Consider the following 25,649-nt stretch of genomic DNA (forward strand, 5'->3'; position numbering starts at 1 on the left):
TCAATTTAACTGGGAGGTCCCACCATATATGTCCAGTCGACTCACACCCCCAGCTAGTGCAATATGCATCTCCCGCTCCTCCACACTTTTGAATCTGACTTGAGGATCGGGAGTGGGCTGGACAGACATAGAAGCGGTGAGTTGGGGTCCTATCCCAGGGATTCCAAAGTTCTCCTGCCAGATCTGGCTCCAAGGGAGATGTGGATTGCCATTAACTAGACAAAAGAAAAGAGTTTAAAGGGTTGGAGAGGTGTCTGCTGGTCTTCCAGCTATCTCCATGATAATCTTCCTTCAGGGCAAAGGGATCTGCTCGTCTGGCTTGCGAGTAATGGACCCAGGCAGTGACTCTGATGACTCCATCTACTTTGATAGTGGTGGGTGTCGTCAGCAATAATACCACATAGGGCCCTTTCCACCGAGGTTCCAGAGTCTTAGGATTGTGTCTCCAGCTGAGCACCCAGTCACCTGATATGAACAAATGGGGGGTAGGGACAGAGGCAGAATCATCTTGGCAACTCGATCGGCCAAATTATTTCCTCTGGTCACTGCACTAATCCCTTTTTGAGGACCTCGACAATGCATGATGGCAATTTTTGCGGTTCCCCATAAGGCCTGTAAGGACTGGATTGGATCATGGTTAACAGTGCCAGCTGAGATAACACATGGCTGGGGGGAGCAACAATTGTTATCAGACTCAGGTAGACAGCATTCTTTGTTTTGGAGGAGCATACAATGTGCCCTCCTAGTTCTGCACCCAAGAAAAACCCTCACAATTAGGAAATATACATCCAAGCACAGCAACCCCTCACATCACTGCACTCTATTTACATTACTGCAATAACTGCATACCAACTTTACTCAAGACATACTCATACCATTAGCTACATACTCAAACCTTCTATAATTCACATGAACATTTCTTGAAGACAATTCTTTTCAGATCCTTTCTTATCCTTCATAAACCATTTTTTTCAACTCCTCTCCCCAAACCTTTACTAACCTTTCTCTCTTTTTCATTGGACTATGGCCTTCATTTACATTTGCACCTCTCACCTCTAGGCTGTTCAGCACTGGATGGAAAATTCCCTTCACACATCCAGAGTCACCATAATGGCTGCAAAAACCTAGGGTACTTTTAACTTAGCACAGATAGAATGTCCCATCACTAAGGGTTTAGTTCCAGTCCTCTCAGGAAGCAGCCTTGGAGTGGTGGAATCAGACAGGACAGAATGTGTGGCATCAACCTTGTCTTTCAGCAGCTCCAATGGCATGTCACACCTCCTGCTGGGTCGCCTGCAAATTTCTGCACGGACTGGTTAGAGAAGCTTACCCTAAGGCCTGACTTTGGTGAAGTCTCCCAGTGATTTCCTGGTTGCTTTTCCTAAGCACACTCATTTTGCAGGCTAGCAGCCCATTGGTTTTTAGGACAGTTGAGATTCCAAAGTAATACCAGGGTGACAATTTTTAGTAACCAAATTTCCTTTAAATGAGGCTAGGATTCTCTAGACAAGTATAGATGACTTGAACCTGTAGCCATTCCCCACAAGTGCAGTCTCCACTCTTGCACATCTGTTACTACTCTTTTCCATACCTTTAATTTATCCTGTCTCATTTTCCAAAAGTGACTCTGGTCCCTTCATCTTAAGGGGGTTGGTGGGCGAAGATCCATCTTCTATAACTTCTTCAGGCTGACGCAGGGGGTTGTCTCTATGTTTATATGGGTACCCTAAAAGCTGAGCCTGTTTTACGAAGAGGTTGCCAGGATTACATTTTAGGAGCAATATTTTACTCTAAACTGGAGATCATATAAAACATTTAACAACTGCACAAACTTTTTCTTTAGCTACAATATTGTAGTTTACTTAATACCCTTTTGCAAAGGCATTTTCTTGATTATCTGGGGAACTTAATCTCTGTGACCCTAACAATGCTTCAGTTATCAGTGTAGGCCTAAACAGATCAACAGGGACACAGACTCAGATCCACAAACTTTCCTGAATTTGTGGCTGGTGTTCAACACAAATCTTGCTCAGCTAGAGCTTTGAGCAAATGTGTGTGGGGGGTCGGGATTGTAAACTACCCACTGTTACAGATGCCTAACAAGGTCCTGCCCAGTTGTGGAGTAAATTAACATGGGCAGTAGTAAGGCATGCTTACAAATTATTCTATGACCTCCTGGCTCTGATTAATTTCAAATGGACAAACACAAGTGACTCTAGGATCTGACACCAACTCTGCCATCCAAGCAGTGGCTTACTGCATCTGGATGCTTCATTGTCCCAGTAGTGTCTCTCCACACAAGGATAAATGTCCCATTGGCATTTCACTTGCTTGGTTTCTGGACTTGAACTCAGGGCCTGGGCACTCTCCCTCAGCTTTCCAGCTCAAGGCTAGCACTCTGCCACTTTGAGTTCCAAAGCAACTCTGCCCCACCAGCATTCCGCTGGCAGATGTGACACCACAGTCTCACAGGGACTTTGCTTTGCCCTGTCTGGCTCAAAACTGCAGCTTTCAGATCAATGAGTCCTTTATAAGGCCACGTTACTCCAATTAAAGCAACAAGGTGGTCAACATAGAAATAGTCTCTAAGCATGATCTTACCTGGAATTTGGTAATGGCCAAAGTCATATTTGAATAAGGATTGCTGTCGTTCTCCAGGGGCCTGTGGGAAACTGCTATAAAGTAACGTACAAGAGCAAGCTGCAATATTAATTAAGCAATCATTTTGATAGTCCTAATTTTCCTTTTTTCTCTTTCTTGAAACAAACATTTGGGACAACTTCAATTTCAAATTTTGTCCAGAAACCCATTTCTAATGTTCTTTAAAACTTTTACTGATATTTGCTTAAACACTTAACACTTTAGTCTTTATTTGCATTGGAAGAACCCTTATGGGCTCAAGACACTCTCATTGCCTCTAGGCCTCCTTTAGAAGAGGCTCTTTTTTTTTTCTTTCTGCAATTTAGATTACTGCCTAGAACTACAACAACAGTTTTAACTGAAATAAGTTTTTCCTTAATGCAAGAACTACATCATCATTGCACCAAAAGTCTAAGTCTGGACTTAGTTTCCTTCTTTTTCTAAAATACAACCAATTGCAATCCAGTAGCATGAAACCAAATCATACAGAGATAAACTTTTAAACATTCCTTTAAAATACTAATCACATTACCCAGATTTTACCATCAAATTTTCAGTGTCAGTCTGCAAGGAAAAAGGACAAAGATGATCCACTCAGTCCATCTGACCAGATTTAGTGAAAAGCCTTCATGCCAGCGTGGACCCTCCCTTAGGGCATTTTCCACCATGGGAACCCAGAACTGCAGCTTTGCCAGTTCACCTCTCACCCCCAAAGATGGTCACACAGGACTATCCTAAGTTTTCCGTCCTGTCTCTCAGCATTTGATTACCTAAACAGTTTTAAAAGATAGGTAAAGTTTCTGATATTGATAAACAAATTCACATTTAAATTCCTAATATTTATCTCCAAATTTTAACTTAAGGAAATAAATTCCAAATTCCCTAATACCTCTGGGCTAAACAGGATACAGTGTTTACAATGTACACAGCTCTATGCATTACAAAACCAGATTTTAAAAGTGCAGATTTCAGGATCTGTAGAAAAATATTTTTTACCAGTTCCTCTTTAAAACAATGCAGTAATCCTTTGAGACATTGGAAACATTCAAACCTAATGCTTTTCTTGAAGTTTAAACTTAGATTCACCCAATTGCCTTTTTGTTTCAAGTATAAATTAATCCATTGTTTTATACAGCATGCTGACAATTTAACCTTGAACATATTCACTCACACCCGTTCACACACACATTCATACTCAAAGATGTTAAAGTGCACAAAATTAGTATCATGAGAGTTTTGCCCATCTTACTCTTGCAGGTTAGAACCAGGTTCAAAACAAAATATTTTTTACAAGGCAGCTTAGCTGGAATTTATTTTTCTAGGGCTTGTTACAACTGCAGGCATGTGGGAGCGGCCATACCAGACCTGAGGCCCATAAACATTCAAGTAAATACACACACAAAAAACACAAGGACTGGGCCGGGAGTTTGGCCTAGTGGTTAAAGTGCTTGCCTAGCATGCATGAAGACCCAGGTTCGATTCCTCGGTACCACATACATAGAAAAAAGCCTGAAGTGGTGCTGAGGCTCAAGTGGTAGAGCTCTAGCCTTGAGAAAGTCCAAGGACAGTGCTCAGGCCCTGAGCCCAAGCCCAGGACTGGCAAAAAAAAAAAAAAAATCACAAGGACTGGTACCAGTTTCGAAAACAAAACTAGACCAGACAAAATACACCTAACAAGACAGAAGCAGAGACCTTTAAGAATCCCCAAATTTTGATGGCATGCCTGGCAGCAGTCAGAGTGAGGAAGACACCTGGGGCCTGAAAACTCTTGGGGCATCTCTCCCGTGGAGACTTCCATTCCCTGGCAGCCGGCTGGCCAAGGCCATGCTACCTGCAAAACTGCTATGGGGGGGGGTGCCAAGAGTTTTTCATTTCTGACAAGACTCAGTAACATCTCAGTTCCTGGGGTGGGGAGAAAAGCAGAGAGTGACCCACTTTTTCCTTTTAATTATTATACTGTTGTTGGTGGCAGTCTCTTGCACATCCTGCCAATGTGCAAGGGTCAGACCTAGGGGAGAAGAGGTGTTGTTCCCCATCTTAAAGGAGTAGAAAAGAAGTAGACTAGAGACAAACACACAACAGGTAACAACCAACAAATCCAAAGAGACAAATTTCACAGAAAGTTCCCGGGACCAAACAGTACCCCCTTACTCTCACTCAGGAGCTGCCCAAACACACTCCACTCAGTGTGTCAAACCAGATGGACACCTCTTTGGTGCCCCCAGATGGCTTGGGGTCCAAAGACCCTTTGCCCAGAGTGGGGATCGGGACGTCTCCCGTTCCCTCCAGGATCACTGTCGGGACACGTCTATCCCAGTGAGAGCCTGCAAATACAAATGTGACCGATTGACCGCTACAAAGCGGAAGTGAAAACAGCAACAACACAAACACAGACAAACAGCGAGCACTCCTACCGGTTACTAAGCAACAAACCTTTCGGGCCTCAGCGGGTCCCAGTGGGGTTCCTGGGGGATCCCGGACGAGCCCCCAGATGTTGTGCCCAGAGGAGGGGTCCCCCAAAAGAAGACCACCGAGATCGAGGTGTCCAAAATGCAACAGCAAGGTTTTATCGTGGGATACAAGCCAGGCAAGGAACTCTTCCGCAGGCACTTGGCAGCGAGGCTGGGAGGAGTTGACAGTCAGGTTTTACACAGTGTATTTAAAGGCAGAAATCACAAACAGTTGCTAGGCAAGTGGGGGGGGCATTCTACAGTTGCAAAAACCACAAACAACTGTTAATTATGGTCCAGAGGTTCCTTTCAGATAAGGTGACTTATTAACTGTTCTTTCCTGTTTACATATCTTCTGGGTTTGAAACTCTTATCTTTGAGTCAAGCTGAGTTTCTATTCCACTTACTGGAAGGGGAATAATTTGAGTCTGGGGGAAATTATTTTTCATCCCTACACCCTCAACACTTCACTAGCATCTCTTCTTTCAAGGAAGAAAACCTAATCAAGATCATCAGACTTTTATCCTCTTCAGAGAATGGGAGAGTCCATTTCCTCCTGAAATGGACTTTCAGTCAAGGAATCTGTGCTAAAAACACTTTGATCATTTTTCTAGAGCTAAATCAAGTGACCTCTGAGCTTTTATGACAACATTAGAGACAAGAATCTGCTATGTTTATCAGATGTTTAATTGTGGAATATATGAAAAAACAAACAACCAAATCCTCTGGTCTTAGCAAAAGTAGACCTGTTCAAGAGTACTTGAAAGTGAGTGGAGAAGTCTCTCTGTGCCTTGTTCTCCACTTCTACTAAGCTTTCACAACTGCTTGCCACCTCTGCTCTAAACCTTTGTTTGGTGTTAGGGCCAAGGTCGGTCTTGTCAAGAGCCTACACACTCTGTCTTGGCACTCATCCTAATAAGTTCTTCAGTTTGGGACCAGAACCTGACTTAGCCATAGGCCATAGTTTCAATTCAGTAACCTCCTGGCTAGAAAGCTGGAGGAGAAGAGCCTGTGAAAAAAGACTAATATTTCTGAGTGTCACTGGGACATTTTACAGGGATGGCATGGTATCTAAGTGTGTGCTCACAGACAGTAAGGAATGCTGATTCCTTACTGAGCAGAACGTGGCCTTGGATGACTCTCCCTACTACAATCCTCTTCCAAACAACCATCCCTCCAGGTAGGTTGGGAAAAGACACCTGGAGGAAAGTCATTACTTGACAGCAAAACTGTCAGTCATGATGTATCCCAACTAATGTTTTGTATCTTAGTTCCTTTCTTTCAGCATGTATGTTTGAACAATTCCGAGGACTGTACCATATTTAGCTACACTAGTAGCGAAATTGTGGAAGAAGTCAAACAACTCCGTATTATCTATTTGCAGTTGATTTTCTCCTTGTTTCCTTCTAAACTACCAGCTCTCAAGAACACAGCTTGAGTCTTATTCATCATGTCCTGGAAATCTGGAGATAAGCACTGTGTAGAATGGCCTGTGTTTAATCTGAGCTATGAAGAAGCATTGACCGTCCTGTATTAGCCACAGAATGGAAAATTAAAATCATTTGTCAGAAACAGCATATTTCCTTTGAAATTCCTTTAGGACATTCAGTAACTACCAATAATGGTAGAAATAAGACCATTGGGGGGCATTCTTGAAGACACTGAGGGATCGTTCCTCCATACCAGCCTCTCAATGGCGGTCTTCTAATGTTTGAACGCAGTGAACTGCCAGATACTCAAATGTCAACGATCACATCATTATTTCTTTTAACCATTCCTCCTCAGCTTCCTCAAACACAAATGCAATGAAATGAATATTTCTCATCTTGACAACACCAAATATATCCTAACAGTTGTAGCATACATTGTGAATATCACTACTGTATCCATTGGGAAGTGGATGAATTTCCATGTGGCACTTTTAGATAGATATCTCCTAATTTAGAACACAATTTGTTCACTTATCACAAGTAGTATGCTTGGCAATTTTAAATGTGAAATTTATTTTTTTTAAATCTTCATTTCACAAAGCAGTTGCTGATATTTCTACAAAATCTATTTTTATTTTGTTTTAGATCTGTCTTTCCTACAGCACTTTCTTTGTCAGACTTGAACACTCAATGTGCTTCATTTATTGGATAAATATCCATTCAAGATCAAACATGTGGGCAATATTAGAAAAGAGAACTTGAAGATGCAGCCCAGCTCCTACCTTGGACTAAAAGTTCACAAATATATAGAACTTTACCTTATTAAGGTAGCTGAGAAATTTTAAAGGAAAAATTGGACTTGATGTGGAGACTGCAGTAGTGAATCTTGTCTAACAAGATACTCTCCCAGATTACAGATGAGATTGTCCTTTCTTTTTTGACAATAAAACAATGCTACTAGCAGACTTGAACAGATGAGCAATGGTGAAGCTTTCTGGCTCAAAAATTAACTTTATTGAAGCAAGCTGTCTTAAAGTCAAAAAGGTGCTTTGTGACACAGAAGGAAGGGACACCAAGCCTCAGTATCTCAGAGGAACTTTGGCAGGAACAAGCCAGTCAGTGATTGCATAGTGGCCCCTATCCAAATTAGCTTCACTTCTCAGTCTTTGCTTCTACTCGCTCTTCATTACTTACTATACATACACAGCATGGAAATGCCAGGTAATGTTTTATGTCTCCCATTTATTTAAAACCATATTCCTCAGCCATTTCACCTCTGGATGACTTAGCAGACTTGTTGTTCTGTTCCTCTCCTATAATATTTACTCACTAGTAAATGGAAATATAGGCAAAAAGTGAGTTGAAAGGTAAAAATACAGGGTAACAAAGATGTATTCAAGTGAAAATCACTAACTCTTGTCCTAAAACCAAGTTACTCTGCCACAAGTGTAGGGGGTCAAATGACTTTGGACTCATTAACCAGCTGATTTTATTTCATCTATTTCCTCAGATATCTTCCCTGGAGATGCCAACATAATCAGCACGAGGTTCCTGTCACCTTTTCTCACAGAAAGATACTAAGTAGAAATACTTCTCTTAGGTAACATAGGAGATAGATTGTGAATTGGGAAACCACCCCAATCAGTCAGTTGACACAGTTACAGTGTTCATTTGCAATTTTTCTAGCCAATAAACAAGGGAACTAGGTACAAATCTCTTTTATTCAGGCAGAGGAATCCAAAATGCCACAGTACTCTCAGGAGTTCATTTGTCGAGAAAGATACACTTGCCTTGGCCAAAGGGTAAGAGAAAGTTCTCTTTGCAGAACATGCAATTTAAAGGCTAATTTGGTGCCTGATACACAGAGGACAATCACTCAGTAAATGTGATTGACTGCCAAACAACTTGGAAAGCAGTCAGAATGCTTCTGGAATTGTTGATTTCTTAACCCCTTTCAGCCTGCTTTCATGTTATTTGGCACTGTATCCAGAGTTACAGTTTTAAAGAACAGGGACATTTTGAATTCTTTTAGAACTTTGAGATGACTTCCATTGATATTTATATTACCTATCTGCAGTGACTATTATGAGTAGAGGAGTTGTACCTTTTGAGACTTAAATCTTTTTCTCCAGTAGGCTTATCTGTCATTGAATAAGCAGAGAACTAAGCCATTGTTCCCTTCTTCTGAGTGATAATCTGGCTGTCCTCGTAATAAAAGAATTCTAGAATTATCAGATTGATGTCTACTTTTTCATTTCACAGGTGCCACTAACACCTCTAGTCTTATACCATAACTTCTAATTTGGGTGGATACTGACTAGTGTTAATGATGTACATTTTCTCTGCTCTTTTTCTACGAAAAATGATTATGTTTTTGTGAATTTCCTTGATTTTAAACTAATTGGGTAAAGAGTGAAGGAAAACAATAAAAAGCAAGAAAAAATAAAAGGCAATGTTTTTAAAAAATTTCTTCTAGAAATGATGCCCAAAGGATGAATGGGATAGAAACAGAGTACATTATCAGAGAAAGGTTAATAAGAGCTCAGGGTGGAAGAAGAAGGAGAAGTACAGATAAGGAAAGACATCATTTTAAGGGTTAGTGCCATGGTCATAGTTGTTAAGTAAGACAGAAAAGTGGAGAAAAGATTTTAATAATCTCACAGTATTACGAATTATCCGGGGTATCACTCATATATTGAAATTGCTTTACAATTATTTTGTTGAATGTCATGCTCTTCCTGTAACACCATTCTATGTTAAGCAAGGGACTATAAAAGAGCATAGGTATATGCAGATTCTATGTTGCCCCAGCTGCTTCTACAATTAGAAATAGATTTAAATAAACGTTGTTGATTTGTTTGTCCTAACACTGATATGAAGCTCCTACTTAAAACTTAATTCCACAGGAGCTGAAAGGTAGGTAGGACTTCAGAGTAAATACAAGGAAATCTTCTGGTTGAACTGTTTTGTTTTTTTTTTTGTTTGTTTTTGTTTTTTGTTTTTTAATTAAGGTCTGACTATGTAGTCTAGACTGGCCTCAAACTTGTAATCCTTCTGCCTCAGTCTTCTTACTACTGAGATAACAAGGCTTGAATATTTTCTTCTATATATATCGAAAACCACCTGTATTTTGTTATTGTTTTTTTGTTTTCTTGTTTCATATATGTTTATTGTGATTAATAGAAGGGTTACATTATATTTGCCAGATAGAAGGTACATTAATTCACGAACATTGATACCCTTTCTCATGTCTTGGTCCCCATTCCCCCCCCTACCCCCACCCCTCATCTTGTTTTCCCCCCTTCCCTATCCAATTTCAAATAAACCAAATAGAAATATATCCAATACATCAGATAACAAAGGAAGATACTGTAACAATATGAGATAATCAAGAGATAGCAAAAGAGATGAGAGATAACATAATACATTAAGGAAAAATCACTCATTTATATGCCTTTTGTTTATATATCCTAGAGGTCCTTATACTTAGCTTCATAATGTATGGCCTTATGCATCTAGGTTTTGCTCCATTGCAAATCTCTGCTAGCAGAGTCCAAGGTTTCTACTGATTATGACAAATGAGGGAAGCCATTGAGCCTATGTTTCTTTGAGTCTGGCTTACTTCACTTAATATGATTTTTTCTAAGTCTTTCCATTTCCTAACAAATGGGGCAATGTCATTATTTCTGACAGCAGCATAGAATTCCATTGTGTACAAATAACACATCTTGTTGATCCACTGATCAACTGAGGGACATCTAGGTTGGTTCCATATCTTTGCTATAGTAAATAGTGTTGCAATGAACATCATTGTGCTGGTGGATTTAGTCTGACTTTATTTTCTTTAAAGCTATTGCAAAGGAGTTGCTTTGCTGATTATTGCCTCATTATTCTCACTGTTGGGTTAGAGGAAGGCAGTTGATTTTTGAGGGTTAATTTTATAGCCTGCTACACTTCCAAAGTTTTGAATCAGCTCAAGGAGCTTGGGAGTAGAGTCTATAGGATTCTTTAAGTACAGAATCATGTCATCTGCAAAGAGGGATAGTTTTACTTCCTCTTTCCCTATTTGGATCCCTTTTATGCTTTCTTCTTGCCATATTGCACTGGCTAGGAATTCTAATACTATGTTAAACAGGAATGGATAGAGTGAGCATCCTTGTCTCATTCCTGATTTTAGAGGGAATGGCTTTAGCTTTTTGCCATTAAGTATAATACTACCTGTGGATTTGTCATACACAGCATTTATTATACTGAGGAATGTTCCATGGATTCCTAGTTTCTCCAGAGCTTTTAACATAAAGGGGTGATGGATCCTGTCAAATGCCTTTCCGCATCTATTGAGACAATCATGTGATTTTTGTCCTTGCTCCTGTTGATGTGTTGAATTATATTAATTGATTTGTGTATGTTGAACCAGGTTTGCCTCCATGTGATGAATCCTGTTTGATCACAGTGTATAATTTTTTTGATGAGTTGTTGTAGACAGTTGGCCAGGATTTTGTTGAGAAGTTTTGCATTGATGTTCATCAAAGAAATAGGTCTATAGTTCTCTTTCTTTGATGAGTCTCTATCTGGATTGGGAATGACGGTTATATTGGCTTCATAGAATGAGTTTGATAAAGAGCCTTCATTTTCAATTTCATTGGAGAGCTTGAGGAGTATTGGTGTGAGCTCTGCTTTGAAGACCTTATAGACAGCAGTGAATCCATCTGGCCCTGGGCTTTTCTTCAGTGGAAGTTCTCTTATTGCCATTTCTATTTCAGAGCTTGAAATAGTCCTGTTTAGTTGGGTTAGTTCTTCTTGGTTCAGTGTGGGTATGTTAAAATTGGCTAGGAATTTATTCATTTCTTCTAGAATCTCAAATTTGTTGGCATAAAGTTTTGAGAAATATTCCCTCATGATATTCTGGATCTTGGAAATTTCTGTCGTGATAGTACCATTTTTGTCTGCGATTTTGTTTATTTCAGTATGCTCTCTTCTTTCTTTGGTAAGGTTTGCTAAGGGTCTGTCAATTTTGTTAATATTTTCAAAGAACCAACTCCTTGTTTTGTTGATTCTTTCTGTAGTTTTTTTAGACTCCAATTCATTTAATTCTGCTTTGATTTTAATAATTTGCTTCCTTCCAGTGGGATTAGGGTTGGTTTGTTGCTCTTTTTCCAGGAGCTTAGGGTGAGACATTAAACTGTTGGTTTGCGATTTTTCCAATATATTATTGTATGCACTCCGAGCTATAAATTTTCCTCTGAGTACTGCCTTTACCATGTCCCAAAACAGCTGGTATTTTGTGTGCTACTTTTTGTTAAATTTCATAAACTGTTGGATTTCTGTTCTGACCTCTTCGATGACCCATTGGTGATTCAACAATATGTTGTTCAAACTCCATGAGTTAAAGGGTTTTCGTTGGTGGAGATGGGTGTTCAGTTCCAATTTGATGCCTTTGTGGTCTGAGAGAGTGCAGGGAATAATTTCAGTGTTTCTAAATCTGCCCAGGTTTGTTTTATGACCTAAAATGTGGTCTGTTTTGGAAAATATTCCATGCGCTGCTGAAAAAAATGTATATTGTGTTGTTGCTGGGTGGAATAATCTGCAGATGTCTGTTAGATCTAGTTGGTCTATACAGTTGTTCAATTTTAATGTTTCTCTGTTGAGAATTTTCCTGGTTGATCTGTCCATAGGTGAGAGTGGTGTGTTAAAGTCACCAACAATCAGTGTGTTTCGATCTATGTTTGGTTTCAGTGAAGGTAAAGTTTGCTTGATGAAGTTCGGAGCTCCGGGATTCGGTATGTAGATATTTAGGATGGTTATGTCCTCCTGGAGGAAAGATCCCTTTAGTAGTATGTAGTAACCTTCTTTGTCTTTTCTCACTAATTTTAGTTTGAAGTCTATTTTATCTGATATGAGGATGGCAACTCTAGCCTGTTTAAGGGGGCCATTACCTTGATAAGAGTTTATTCCAACCTCTCACTTTCAAAAAAAATGTTTGTTTTGGGGGGTAAGATGTGTCTCTTGAAGACATCAGAATGGTGGATCTAGCTTTTTAATCCAACTAGATAGTCTATGTCATTAAATTGGCGAGTTAAGTCCATTGATATTGAGAGTCAGGATTGAGAAGTACTTATTAGTTCCTGCCATTTTTAAAAGCTTTCATTAGGGCCTGTGTCTTGATAGTTCTTGTGGTACTTAGATGTTATGAGTTTTTAGGTGCCATGTCTTTCTCTGTATTACATTTGTGTTGGTTTTCTATGTGTAGAACATCTTTGAGAATTTTCTGTAATGTTGGTTTTGTTGCTACATAGTGTTGCAGTTTTTCCCTGGAATGGAACGTTTTTATTTTTCCCTAAGTTATGAATTAGAGCTTAGCAGGGTACAATATTCTTATTTGGTAGTTATTGGACTTCAGGGCATGACATACATTCTTCCAATCTCTTCTTGCTTGCATGGTCTCTTCTAAGAAATCTAGGGTTATTCTGATTGGTTTGCCTTTATAGGTGATTGTTCTCTTCACCTTGGCTGCTTTTAGGATCCTTTCTTTGGTCTCTATTGATCCAGTTCGGATTATAATGTGCCAGTGGGATGTCCTTTTCTGGTCAGGTCTGTTTGGGGTTCTAAAAGCTTCTTGTATCTGGATGGGCCTGCCCTTCTGGATATTTGGGAAGTTCTGTGAGATGATTCCCTGAAGTATATTTCCAATACCATTGACCTCTTTCTCCAGACCCTCCTCAATACCAATTAGCCTTAAATTAGGCTATTTAATTGTATCTTGGACCTCCTGTAGCGTTTTCTCATATTTCTTAGATTTAAAGCTTTCTACTTTATTCTTTATCTCCCTTGCTTCTAATTGCTCATTTTTGATGCCTTGCATCTCTTGTTTTAGATCATGTATGGATTTCTTTAGCTCCTTGATTTCTATTTGAGTGTTTAGCTCAGCAGCTTTATTCTCTTTGGACATTTGTTGGAGTTTGGTCAACTTTTTGTTTGTGGATTCTATGAATTCATCCATTTTTCTTTGAAATACCTTTATTATGGCCTTCTTTATGGCTTCCCCTTTTCACATATCACCTTGTTTATGGTTTCCTCTTGTTTAGCTATGGCTTCCTCCCTTATCTCTTTCTTTTATATTTTCATGCTTTTCATTAATGATGTTTATCAACTGCATTTGTATAGCACTTGGAACACTCTCCTCTAGATTTGCCACTGACTGCTCCATTGCCTGTTTATGTTGGGTGGGAGATGATATTCCTTGATTTGACATTTTTCTTGAATTTCTTGTTCTGCCCATTTGAAAATGGTGGCAAGATTAATTCTAAACAAGATTATAATTTTTCAGATATAAACAACCTAGACCTTTTTAGTTGACTGTCAATAGATGTTTGGTGTTTTAGATTGGTAATATCACTCTCTCTTTCTTTTTGTGCACTTACATACAAATCAAGACAATAAGCCCCTTAATCCAATCTCTATTGTATTTGAGTCACTATGGACCTAGAGTATAATTGCACACGTAGATACACAGCATTGCTCAACAACCATCAAATGTAGATCCATGCATTATTAGAGTTGAAGGATGGACAGAGGACCAGAGATAGAAAAATAATATGAAAGACGACAAGGAAAGTAGGAAAAGAATAATTCAGGAGCATAAGATTATTATAGTAGTGAAGAAAGGCTATCATGTAAGGATAGCTGACCGAAGGGGATAGACAGGTAGAGTATTTGATTAGAAAGTTAGATAAAACTTATGAAAATAAGAAGAGTAATAAGAAGAATATATAGAGAAAAGAGGGAGGTAGATATAGGAGATTTCAATGATACAAATTTTACAAAGAGAAAATAAACAAAACAACAACAAAATAAAACAGAACACAAAAAACAAAAACAAAAAAAACTAAACAAAAAAAACTCCAGAAAAACAAAAAACAAAACACAAAAAACAAAAAACAGAAAACAAAACCAAAAAAAAAAAATAGGGCATTCTTCAATTTTATTTATTTATTTTTTGGGGTTGGGGAGGACAGGAAACTTGTGTCTCCACTAAATTCGGGATCTAAACACTTCACAATGTCTTTTTCTCTTGTGATTTGGCTTTGCCGTTTTTTGGATCAGATTGCTTGATTGGTAAAACAAAGCTGAAAGATCCACAGGTGGCTTTGTTTACCCAGTCTGCGGCTGGCGCCGGGCATGGACTTCAGCAGTGCTGGGGCCGGATTTCTGGCTAAGGGATCTCTGGGAAATCCTTTGCCAGTTAGAATGATGGTGCTGTCAGGAACACCTCTAAGGCTCCAATTGCTTTGGCCTGGGTCGTTGCCAGCAGTCAAGATGGCGCTACTCTCAGCTTGTGGGGTGGGGGCTCCCTCCCAATGCCATTCCCGGAGCAAAATTGGAAACTTCTCCTCGGAGCTACTCACAAATTGCTGGATTCTCCAGTTCCGTGAATCTGGCAAGTCCATGCACGGCCGGATGTCGGCTCTGGGCTCGCGCAGGTTCTGTGTGCCTCTGTCTGCAGCCGGCGGGTCTGTTCTGTTGTGGAGCACTGTCTCTGCTCTGATTCAGAAGAGCTTTTGTCTTTCCTGCCGCTCCGTGACTGTCAGGCCTCCACACTGTCTTCTCATGCCGGTATTCTGCATTTTTCCTCTGTGGTGCTAAAGCTTACTTAGGATCAATTTTGGTAAAAACAAAACAAAAAACAAAACTGTCCCCTATGATGCCAGAATTCGAATCTTTGCAGGAGCTCAGTACGTCTCACACTGAACCTCTGCCATCTTCCACCAATCCTCTGTTTTTTGTTTTCTACAGTACTTTTGCCCCCTCTCTTTGGTGTGGGGAGATTGATGGTCAAGTGTAACTTGACTGGAGCTCTAAAGCTCAGGCTTTTTTTTCCCCCAAACTCAGTTTAACAAGGCTAACAACTTTTTGATAATACAATATTGTGGGATTTGTTTAAAAATTGGAACTTAGAGGTTTATTTATAGGATTTGTGCTCTTGTGTAAGAAAGATTTTAGCAAGAAAAAACAAGTGTGACATAATAACATGATAAATTCTGATCCCCAAGGAATTTATTTACCGTTTAACATAAATAATCACCCTGCCATACACCCCTCAGGTCTTTTTCTTTCTTTCCTCTTCTATCATTCTCTACTTCCTAATTCAGTTGTGGCTCCTGATCACTGCCTAACCTCTGTAGCCCTCTACATAATGTAGGATTTTAAACTTTAGGGACCTAAAATATTACTTGCAAACATTTACTTGCAAAAGTGTCCTCTTGATTTCTTTCCTCAGTCATTTCTGTCTTTGAGTAATGACTCACAAGACAGGCTCTATGGCCTTGGGAGGGAGTCCTGGGTGTGTGGGATGTATCAAGGTTTTTCCTCATCACCCTAATTACAGCATCAAACAATTCCTGCTAAAAGCAAGACTTTGTTTGGCCTTGCCTTTGAAGTTATTCCCCGCCCTAAATATATAGGCATTAATTTGTATTTGAAATGACATGCTACTTCTCCATCAAGTCAAGTAGCTATAGTCCCTGAGGCAGGGTGATACTTTTCCAACTGCATCCCCAGTAAAGGCACATCTAACAAAGAAAAGGAAGTCTCCATCCCAGGCAACCATGCCATCCCCTTTGGCAGGAGTATGTAATAAGTTCAGTTTAGATTCTTGCAGTCTCAACAACAGGAAGGAAAATGGAATCTTTAGAAGCTGAGTCAAAGAAAGAAAATGTTATCTAATCTAGCAGCTCTTCATTTCTCTGGTGAAGCAGTAAAATTCCTTTGCTTCTATATATTCATTTATAACCTTCCACAAATATGTGCTACTCATTTATTCTAGATCAGGACTGTGAAACATAATCATGAAGGGAAATAAGAAGGGACAAGGGGACTCAGAGCAATGCTTTAAATGGTATAACATCTTCCTGGCAAGCACAAGGCCCTGAGTTCAAACCCAATTACCGCAAATAAATAAGAAATATAGTGAAAGTTATAAATCAAATAATAAGTAACTCCTGATACCCAGGAATCCGGAGTTGCTGATGATTTTCCACTAGAGGATTGGAGAATGGAGAATTTGCTTTCAGATTAAATCCCTCATTCCACTAGAAGACTTAGCAGAAGATTTACTTAATAACAATACGAGTTTCAATTATGGCTTCAGTACAACATGACCAGTGTTTCTCAGTTTTATATATTAACATAAAAATTATTTCCAGAAAGCCTACAGGCTTCAGTTATCTTCATATTCCATAATCAAGTACATATATATTTCAGAGCATTCCTGTGTGCCAGACAGTATAGTAAGCATTGGAATAAACATTAAATAAGACAAAGTTCTTCACCTTAAAAATGGAATAAATGTAGTTGCTAATTCAGTTAAGACAGCTGCTTTAGCCAAAGGTGATGGATTACTGAATGGATCAGAGAAAAATATAGACCAAAGCAATTACTGTTATGAAACACACTAAATGCCAGTGTAAAACACAACATTTAACAATGCTCCATAGAGACTCTGGCAACTCCAAATAAGTGTCAGATTGCTCCATTAATTGATTAATTGCTTTTAAACTTAAGACATTGCTAGAAAAACACCTCTGAGTTTCTACAGAGCAAGTTACTCAATATCTTCAGTAAAGCAGAAAGCTTTTGACATATCAAATGTTTTATGCTTTCCCCATCTCAACATACATCATCATTAATTCCAACACTTCTTTTGTTCTCTGACAGTGGAGATGGTATGAAATGTGAAAGGACAGGTGAAAGCAAGACATATCCCTTGCGGTGAATTCCTACTTTGTGGTTAAATAATCATAAGCTAAGAATTAGCCATCTTAGATCTTCTCCCAGGAATTTATCTTTTAGGATACAAGTGAGTATATTGCTGTAAGTTATATTAAGTCACAAATGCTGGCTTAACCTAGCCTAGTAGCACACATCTACAGTCTCAGTTACTAGTGAGGCAGAAGTAGAAAGATCACTGTCCAAGACCAGCCTAAGCAAAATGATTGAGTATATTAATGCATGTCTATAATCCCAGCTACATAAGAAGTAGATGTATCATGGTCACACTCAGATACATGACTGGACGAAAGATATGAGATCTTATCTGTAAATGAAACTAAAGCAAATAGAAATGGGAAATGGCTGAGGTGATAAAGTACTTCCATTTATTCTTTAGTAACACATACATACAAGGCACTCCCCCAGACACACACACACACACACACACACACACACACACACACACACACACACAAAAGGAAGAAAAGAAAATGAAAAGTGTGTGCTCCTCAGGAGGCAAAGATTTGAAGATCATGTTTCAAAGCCAGCCTGAGGAAAAAAGTTCATGAGACTTTTATCACTATTAGATTATCAAACTAAAAGTTCGAAATGTTGCTGTGGCTCAAGTGGTAGAGTGCTAGACTTGAGCACAAAGAGGCTTAGACTCAGATTCCAGGCCCTGAGTTCAAGGCCCAGGACAAGCAAAAAAAATAAGTACATATAAAAATGTATATGTATATGTATACATTCATATATACATATGTGTATGTGTATATACATATACAGAGAGAAAGAGAAGAAAGAAAAGAAAAGTCCAAATTCAGCTATGTCAGATCAAGGAATTAAAAAGTAAATAATAAGTCATGACTAAAATCCTAAAAAAAAATGATGCCTATATGGTTGTAAATGTGTTCTTAGAGGAGCATCTCATCTTCTATGTGAGAAGTCTGCACAAAGGGGAAAAAAAACAAAACACTGGGACATTCAAGCTTGGCTACCTGAGGATATATAACAACTTCTCTGGATGAGGGGTTTCCTGTCCTGTCAGAGGATAAGCCTAGCTCAGGGTTGGCAGTAACAGAGCTTAGAAACAATGCCCCAGACCAGAAACCACATCCTCTGGAGTAGATAAAACTGGAGGGGGAAAATCTATAATGTTAATGAATTTAAATTCATAAACTCCTATTGCTACCAACCCTTGATCAATCTCACGCATTCCTCCTTCTCAAGCCACAGTGGCTATCTTCTGAGTCCTTGACATGATCTCTAGATGTGCTGCCTTTGATGCTCCCTCTAATGGTATGTTTTTCCTTTGCAAATGACAACTCACTCATCAGTTTAAATCACATCTTTTAAACTCTCTTTTTGAGGCTTCACTTTTCTTTTCTTTTTTTTTTTTGCCAGTCTTCCTGGGCTTGAGCTCAGGGCCTGAGCACTGTCCTTGAACTTTCTCAAGGCTAGAGCTCTACCACTTGAGCACTAGCACCACTTCCACCTTTTTTCTATGTATGTGGTACCAAAGAATTGAACCCAGGTCTTGGTGCATGCTAGGCAAGCACTCTGCCACTAGGCCAAACTTCTGGCCTGAGGCTTTACTTTTCTAAACAGAATTTCCCTGTTAGATTCCCCTCATCAAATACATATATATATCTTATGTATATCTTATATATACTTTTACCAATCCCAATTGTTACAATCTATGGCTACACTTTTATATCTTTATATAACAATAAGTCCTATTAATATATTATCCAAGGGAAAAAAATAACTATTCACTCCCGTATGTCACTGCCTTACACAGATTGAGTGCAACACATATGCAGTGACTATACAGTTTTATGTGGGGTTTTTTTTTGCGGGTTTTTTTTTGCCAGTCCTGGCTTGAGCTTAGAGCCTGAGTACTCTCCTTGGACTTTCTTAAGGCTAGAGCTCTACCACCCAAGCTTCAGCACCACTTTTGGCTTTTTTCTATGTATGTGGTACCAAGGAATTGAACCTGGGTCTTTGTGCATGCTAGTCAAGCACTCTACCACTAGGCCAAACTCCTTACCCCTTATAGTTTTAAATATACTGTTACATGCATCTATTTTTAATCTAAGTATTCTGCCTAGAAGAGTAAGAAGATTAAAGAGATAAAGACAATATGCATATAGTAGAGGTTATATAACACCAATACTTATTTATTATATAACTGTAATGAACTCCTCAGTATTTAATACAGAAAAGAGCTTGTTACCTTGAGGACTAAACTGTTGAGGAAATTTCCTTTAATAACTTTAAATCTATTCTCAAGAGGATGTAGACACTCATTCATATTTTATTATGACAAAGGATGGCTTGCTTATATACCAATAAAATAAATCAAGAAAATATAACTGTAGTGCTAATACAAACCTGGGAAATCCAATTTATGTGTATTTTCCATTTTAAGTCAAATAAAAGCTTTCTGATTATGTTCTTTACTTCTTTCTTTGCCTAATCATAAAGAAATAAGAAAGGCAATGAAGGAAAGAAAAGAAAATTTCACTGCTCTTTGAGAAAGATCATAAAGCAAGACCATGTTCATTTTTATACCAGTAAGCACTTATGGATTTGAGATCTATTTGAAAATGTATCTAACAACTTTGTCTCTAGCAAAAATCCAGAGGAAATTATTATAAATCTGACCAATGTATTTTCAAGGTACTTTATCCTTCTTTTTTTTTACTAAAGAATTTGTTAACATTGATTTTTACATCATATTTCAAATGACATGTTTAACAAACAAGTATTCAGGAAGGGAATCTCTATACACAATCAGTGGCTCTTAGATTTTGGAACAAAATTAAAATTAAGCTGAGGGTTTGTATGTTATAGATACATATTAATCTATGTAATAAAATATTATGTCTATAGAGCCATACATTTTTTTCTATGTAGTTATATTTATATTTCAAATACCATGTCCATAACATTGGGTATGCAAATATTGAGTCATCACTCTTTTTCAGGGTAGTTTTAATGACATCTCTTTTAAGATGCTCAGATTCTCTGGAGAGTCACATGGTTGATAATTGGTCCAACGCAGACCTGTATTTCATCTTTTGGTAGGAGTTAGGGTGTGGCATTCAGTAAATGTTAAAATAAGTTCTGCTGGGCTGCACCTAGCTAAGTTTAGGATTTAAGGACTGTCAGGAGAATGCCATACCTACCCTAGTCATTAGAAGGATGGTAGCATTACAAAAGAATAACATTTTTCAAGACCTCTGAGGTTCAAGGTCCTAAACTAACTTAATGAGTTAAATCATGTTATTCCAGGAGGGAGAAAGAGGCATATTGTGTCATTTCCTTAAGAGCAAAAATTGAAATGATTTTCAGTGGAAGAAGAAAAGAAAAGCTGACAAATAAAAACAACTTTCCAAAAATTTTCTATAAATCAAAAACATTTTAAAAAATCAGCAAGGCAGGTGCCTCTGACTCACACCTGTATTGCAGTTCAAAACCATTGTGGGCAAGAAAGGCCATGAGATTCTTTTTTTGTCAGTCATGGGGCTTGAACTGTGGACCTCAGCATTGTCCCTGAGCTCTTCAGCTCAAGGCTACTGCTGTACTAAGTTGAGACACAGTGCCACTTCCAGTTTTCTGGTGGTTAAATGGAGATAATAGTCTCATGGACTTTCATGCTTGGGCTGGCTTTGGACCTTGATCCTCAGATTTCAGCCTCCTGTGTATCTAGGATTACAGGAGTGAGCCACTCGTGCCCTGCAGGCCATGAGATTCTTATCTCCAATCAAGCACCAAAACAGCTGCAAGTGGAACTTTGGTTCAAGTGGTAGCAGGCTAGACTTGAGCAGAAAAGCTCAGAAACAGCACCTATGTTCAAGGACCAGCACCAGTACACACACAATAAATCAATTAGCCACTTTACAATTGTTTGTTGAAAATAGTGACGAATGCTTAGCATGCTATTATACCATATTTTGCACCACAAATTCTTTTCTTGATTTGGGGGCTTGAATTTGGGGTCCTACTCTCTCAGATGGCTTTCTTGTTCCCAGCTGGTCCTTTGCTACTGAGCCATACCTCCAGTCTGTCTCTTTGCTGGTTAACTCAAGATGGAGTCTTGAATACTTTCATGACCAAACTTAGCTTTGAATTGAAATCTTCTGATCTCAGCTCCCTGAGTAGCTAGTGTGAATCAATAGCGATGGCTACCTTTCAATTCTAGACTCAACTACTCTAGGAAATAACTTCAAAAAATAATCAAAGCTTAGCAAAAATGAGATTACATCCTCAGTGCAAACTAGTTTATAATACCATTGGTCCATAACACACCACTCTTCTGTAGCTATTCATGATCAGATTGAAAGTCAAGACAGCTTTATTATTGTGCTAAATTTTTTGAATATCTGAGGAAGATGAGTCCTAAGAAATTATTGCCTCAGGGCAATGGAAAACAGTGGTTTAACCACATGTACACTTCCAATTTAACTATGTAAAATCATATGGCTGAATTCTTAAAAGAATTGTGCAATAAAATTAAATACACATGAGGAAATGTTGGACAAAAGGGCTTTTTAGTGAGAAGACTCCAAAATGACATTCTAAGTGCTACTGCAATATATCCATTCAATTGTGGCCTAATTTTCATTCATTTCAATGAAATGAATGCTTGTTCCTGGTCTGAAAAAGCCAGCATTTTATTAGGTTTTAATGCAGGGAAAGGTGCATACACCTCTAAAAAGGATTTGTGCAGTTGGAAAGCCCATTTATTGCCCTATGCACATGTACTGTACATGAAGGGTTAAGTTCAGCAACCTTACCAGCCCCTTGGCTCCAGCCTCCTTCCTGGCCACCATTACTGCTCTGCTACTGTTTTTGCACATAGTTAATGGCCCTCCAATATGATTATGAAAGAACAAATGATGTTTCTGTGCTATTGTATTCTCTAAATGATCATATTTAATTTTTTAAACAAGGTTGCAATTCCTAATTGTTCCATTCCTGTGTTTTTGGCTGATGTGTAATAAAACAAGTTTTTTCCTTTTGTTTTGGTTATTTCTATTAAATTAGAAGACTGAAAAACTTCAAAAAAAGGACTTTTTAGGCCCTAAGCTTAATGTTGTATAATCATTCTTTATCCTGATTTAATTAATATATTTCTAATATTAGTTTAAAGGTAGTACAATCATTAACATAATACAAATGTAAGGATTCACTTCACACATGCATTTTTCAGGGATGGTACAAACATTTCAAGAAAAATTAATCCAAATTAGGAATAATACTTTATATATCACTGATAAAGTTTAGCTATTAAAGATGGAACTCATTTTCTTATTCAATAAATCAAGGTGATATTTGTACTTCTTATTGAAAAAATGAAGAGTTTAAAAGGAGGGAATAAGTTCCCTAACACAGATTAAAATGTATTTTTAAATTCATTTAACTATTTCTTTGTGTTGATATTAGGAAAATGATAAATTCATGTATCTCATGATACACAAAGGGGAAAAAATCAATCGAAAATAGGATAGCTCAAGGGAAAAGAGGCAATGGAAAGTTCAGGCAGGAATTCAGAGATAAATACTGCACTGATAAATAGTGTGATTAAGTGCATAGAAGCACTATTTTTGTTTTTGCCTTCCTTATAAGCTACAAGATTTAGACAAGAAGTAAAACAGTTCTCCCTCTGTTTTTTTCCCCAGATCCTGCCTCAGGTTTATTGGTAGAAACGACACCTGCCACTGGCCCCCTGAAGATGGCAAGCCAGGAAGCCACAGCAGTCCTCTTGTCCTCACACTGGCAGACAGAGATCTTCATTGTAGGGCCTTCACAGAGCCTTGGGTACCCTTAGAGGCTGGGGTCTGGGCGCTCTTAGAAGCCTGGGCCTGAGGGGGCATGGAAGTTGGAGCCTCTGCCTTAGCCTTGGCCTTAGCTGTAGCCTGGGCCCTGGCCTTGGGCCGGGTAAGCCTGCGGCCCTGGGCGATGTAGGCACGGATGCACTTCTCCAGCTTGGGGTGGGCGATGTATGTAGACGAGTGGCTGGGGCTTGTGCGTGGCCGGGGAACTTGCGTTTGTTGCTCACTACTTTGGGGTTCACCAGGGTCTAGATGGACTCGGCCCGAGCGCTCATGGCCTTGGCATTCCTGGCCTGCATCTTCTTAAAGCCCTTCTCGTTGTGCTTGGCAAAACGCATGTTCCTCAGGATCTTGTAGTCCATATCCTTCAAGATTCCTATCTTTGTGATCTGGGTTTCTTGATGCTATTTCTGTGCCATTTCCCGGACTGGTTGCGTATAGTGTGGTTCTTGGACTTGGCCATGTCTGAACTGCCAACCCGCAGGAGCTAATGTGCCTAGAACAGGGAGGGCTAATAGTTTTCTCATTTGATCTTAAATGCATGCCTAGCTGATTAGCAAGCTCTAAGTCTGAGGAAAAAAATCTTAAAAGAGACACATATTTTGGGAAAATGACTTTTTTTGGACATTAAAGGTATTAACTAATTCCATGTATCTATAGATATCATAGATACCTTTTTATATAAATATATAGTTATCTCTACATATCTTTATGTAGATTTCTTTATATATAAATGTATGTAGATATATCTGTAGATATCTACCTATCTATATCTACCTATATCTCTCTCTGTAGATATCTAGATAGATAGATATAGATATATCTATGGATATATAGTGATAGATATATCTATGAATATATAGCTATAGATATAGATGTGAATGTATATATATAGAAATAGCTAGCTAGCTAGATAATCTCAGGGTGGATACCAGTCTTGAAAAGACTGTGACAATATTCATTTTTTTGTCTGGAGAAAAGCACACACATCAATGATTCAAGTGGAAGAAAATCCCATTTGCATCAGTATCCCATATTTAGCCAGCCAACTTTTGAGCTCTCTAGATTCAATTGAACAGTGTAATAATAAGGATGACGAAATGAACCTGGTGTGAAATAAAAGATGAATTTGTGCCAAAATACAATGTGCATTTTTACCATAAATACACAGTATGTGTAAACATGTGTTTCACTTGTTAACAGATGTGTCCACACTGGTGACTGGACTGTGTATTATCTCTGTATCTTTCCATTGTTTTATTGAAGAAAATTCTTGTCTATGCCTTGAGGTATCTTCAGATTATGTCTGTGCCACAAGAACTGGATATCTATGAATCGAGCAGGGGCTCCTTCATTTTATAGATCTTCTCTCTACAGAGTGACCAATTTGGTCACAAATCCACACATTTTCCAAAGATTAAAGAGAGACTGAGACATAACTCCACACATACGAACATAAAATAATGCTTTTGTTTTTGGAGTTTTATAATAAGAAATGCACATTTTGAAATATACATCGAGGTCTAGTCACAATGAACTATTTTGAAGCAAATCCCATATATTAAGTTATTTTATCTGTGAATATCTCAGCATATTATAGTCATAGTAGTATGTTCATATCCAATATGAACTGATGTTTAAATTTCTCTATCTCATTCTTTTGTACACTTGGTTTGAATATCTTATTGTTCCTTATGTTAATTAATAGGTTATTATATTCCATATCTTTGTCACATAGTAATTACTTTCTGTGCTTTTTTTTCAAGCCACTCCTGGCTTGAACTAAGGGCCTGAGCACTGTCCTTGGGCTTTCTGAAGGCTAGAGCTCTACCGTTTGAACCACAAAACCACTTCCAGCTTTTTTCTATGTACATAGTACCTAGGAATCAAACCCTGGTCTTCGTGCATGCCAGGCAAGCATTCTACCCTAGACCAAACTCTCTGCCTCAATTTCTGTGGTTTTTAAAGGGTATTCTGTGGGTAATACATTCAGAGAACCTTGAATTCAACAGTTAAACAAAGTTCTTTACTGCAGAACTTACCCCTATCTTCAACAATGTACTTTAAAGCCCTATAACAACAAACTTACTGGGCAGTTATTCACACATAGGAACATAGTTTTATTTTTCTGGAGATATTTTTGGAAACATTACAACTTATAAATGACTTTAGTTTTGCCTCAGTTTTTATCCCTGTGTGAAACTCAGTCTTAATGGGGTTCAGTTTCATTCCAGAAAGTCTGAATACTGTAAACTAATGGCAGCTTGATGAAAGAGTGTGACAACTGTATTTTTTGGAAGAAAATTCTAGTATATATGACTGATGCATAGTTTGAATAGGAGACTTAGAAAACAGCAGAATACCTCAAGAAACATGTTTCTTAGAAGGCAGAACGTGTGGTCAGACTTTTGGAGAATTCCAGAATATTCTTCCTATCATTGAAACAGCTTTTCCCTGCTATGAAACAGCATCTGTGCTAACAATATTTTCCAAGAACACATAGAACGTGCTATATGAAGGAT

General features: G+C 38.4%; 1 pseudogene; it reads right to left on the bottom strand.

The window, feature by feature from the left end:
• On the bottom strand, nt 1–23,590 carry LOC150057608 (large ribosomal subunit protein eL29-like; annotated as a pseudogene).
• Nucleotides 23,591–25,649: the final 2,059 nt, after the last annotated feature.

The sequence above is a fragment of the Megascapheus bottae genome, chromosome 10 (genome assembly GCF_031878675.1).
Source record: "Megascapheus bottae isolate mThoBot1 chromosome 10, mThoBot2.hap1, whole genome shotgun sequence".
NCBI lineage: Eukaryota > Metazoa > Chordata > Mammalia > Rodentia > Geomyidae > Megascapheus > Megascapheus bottae.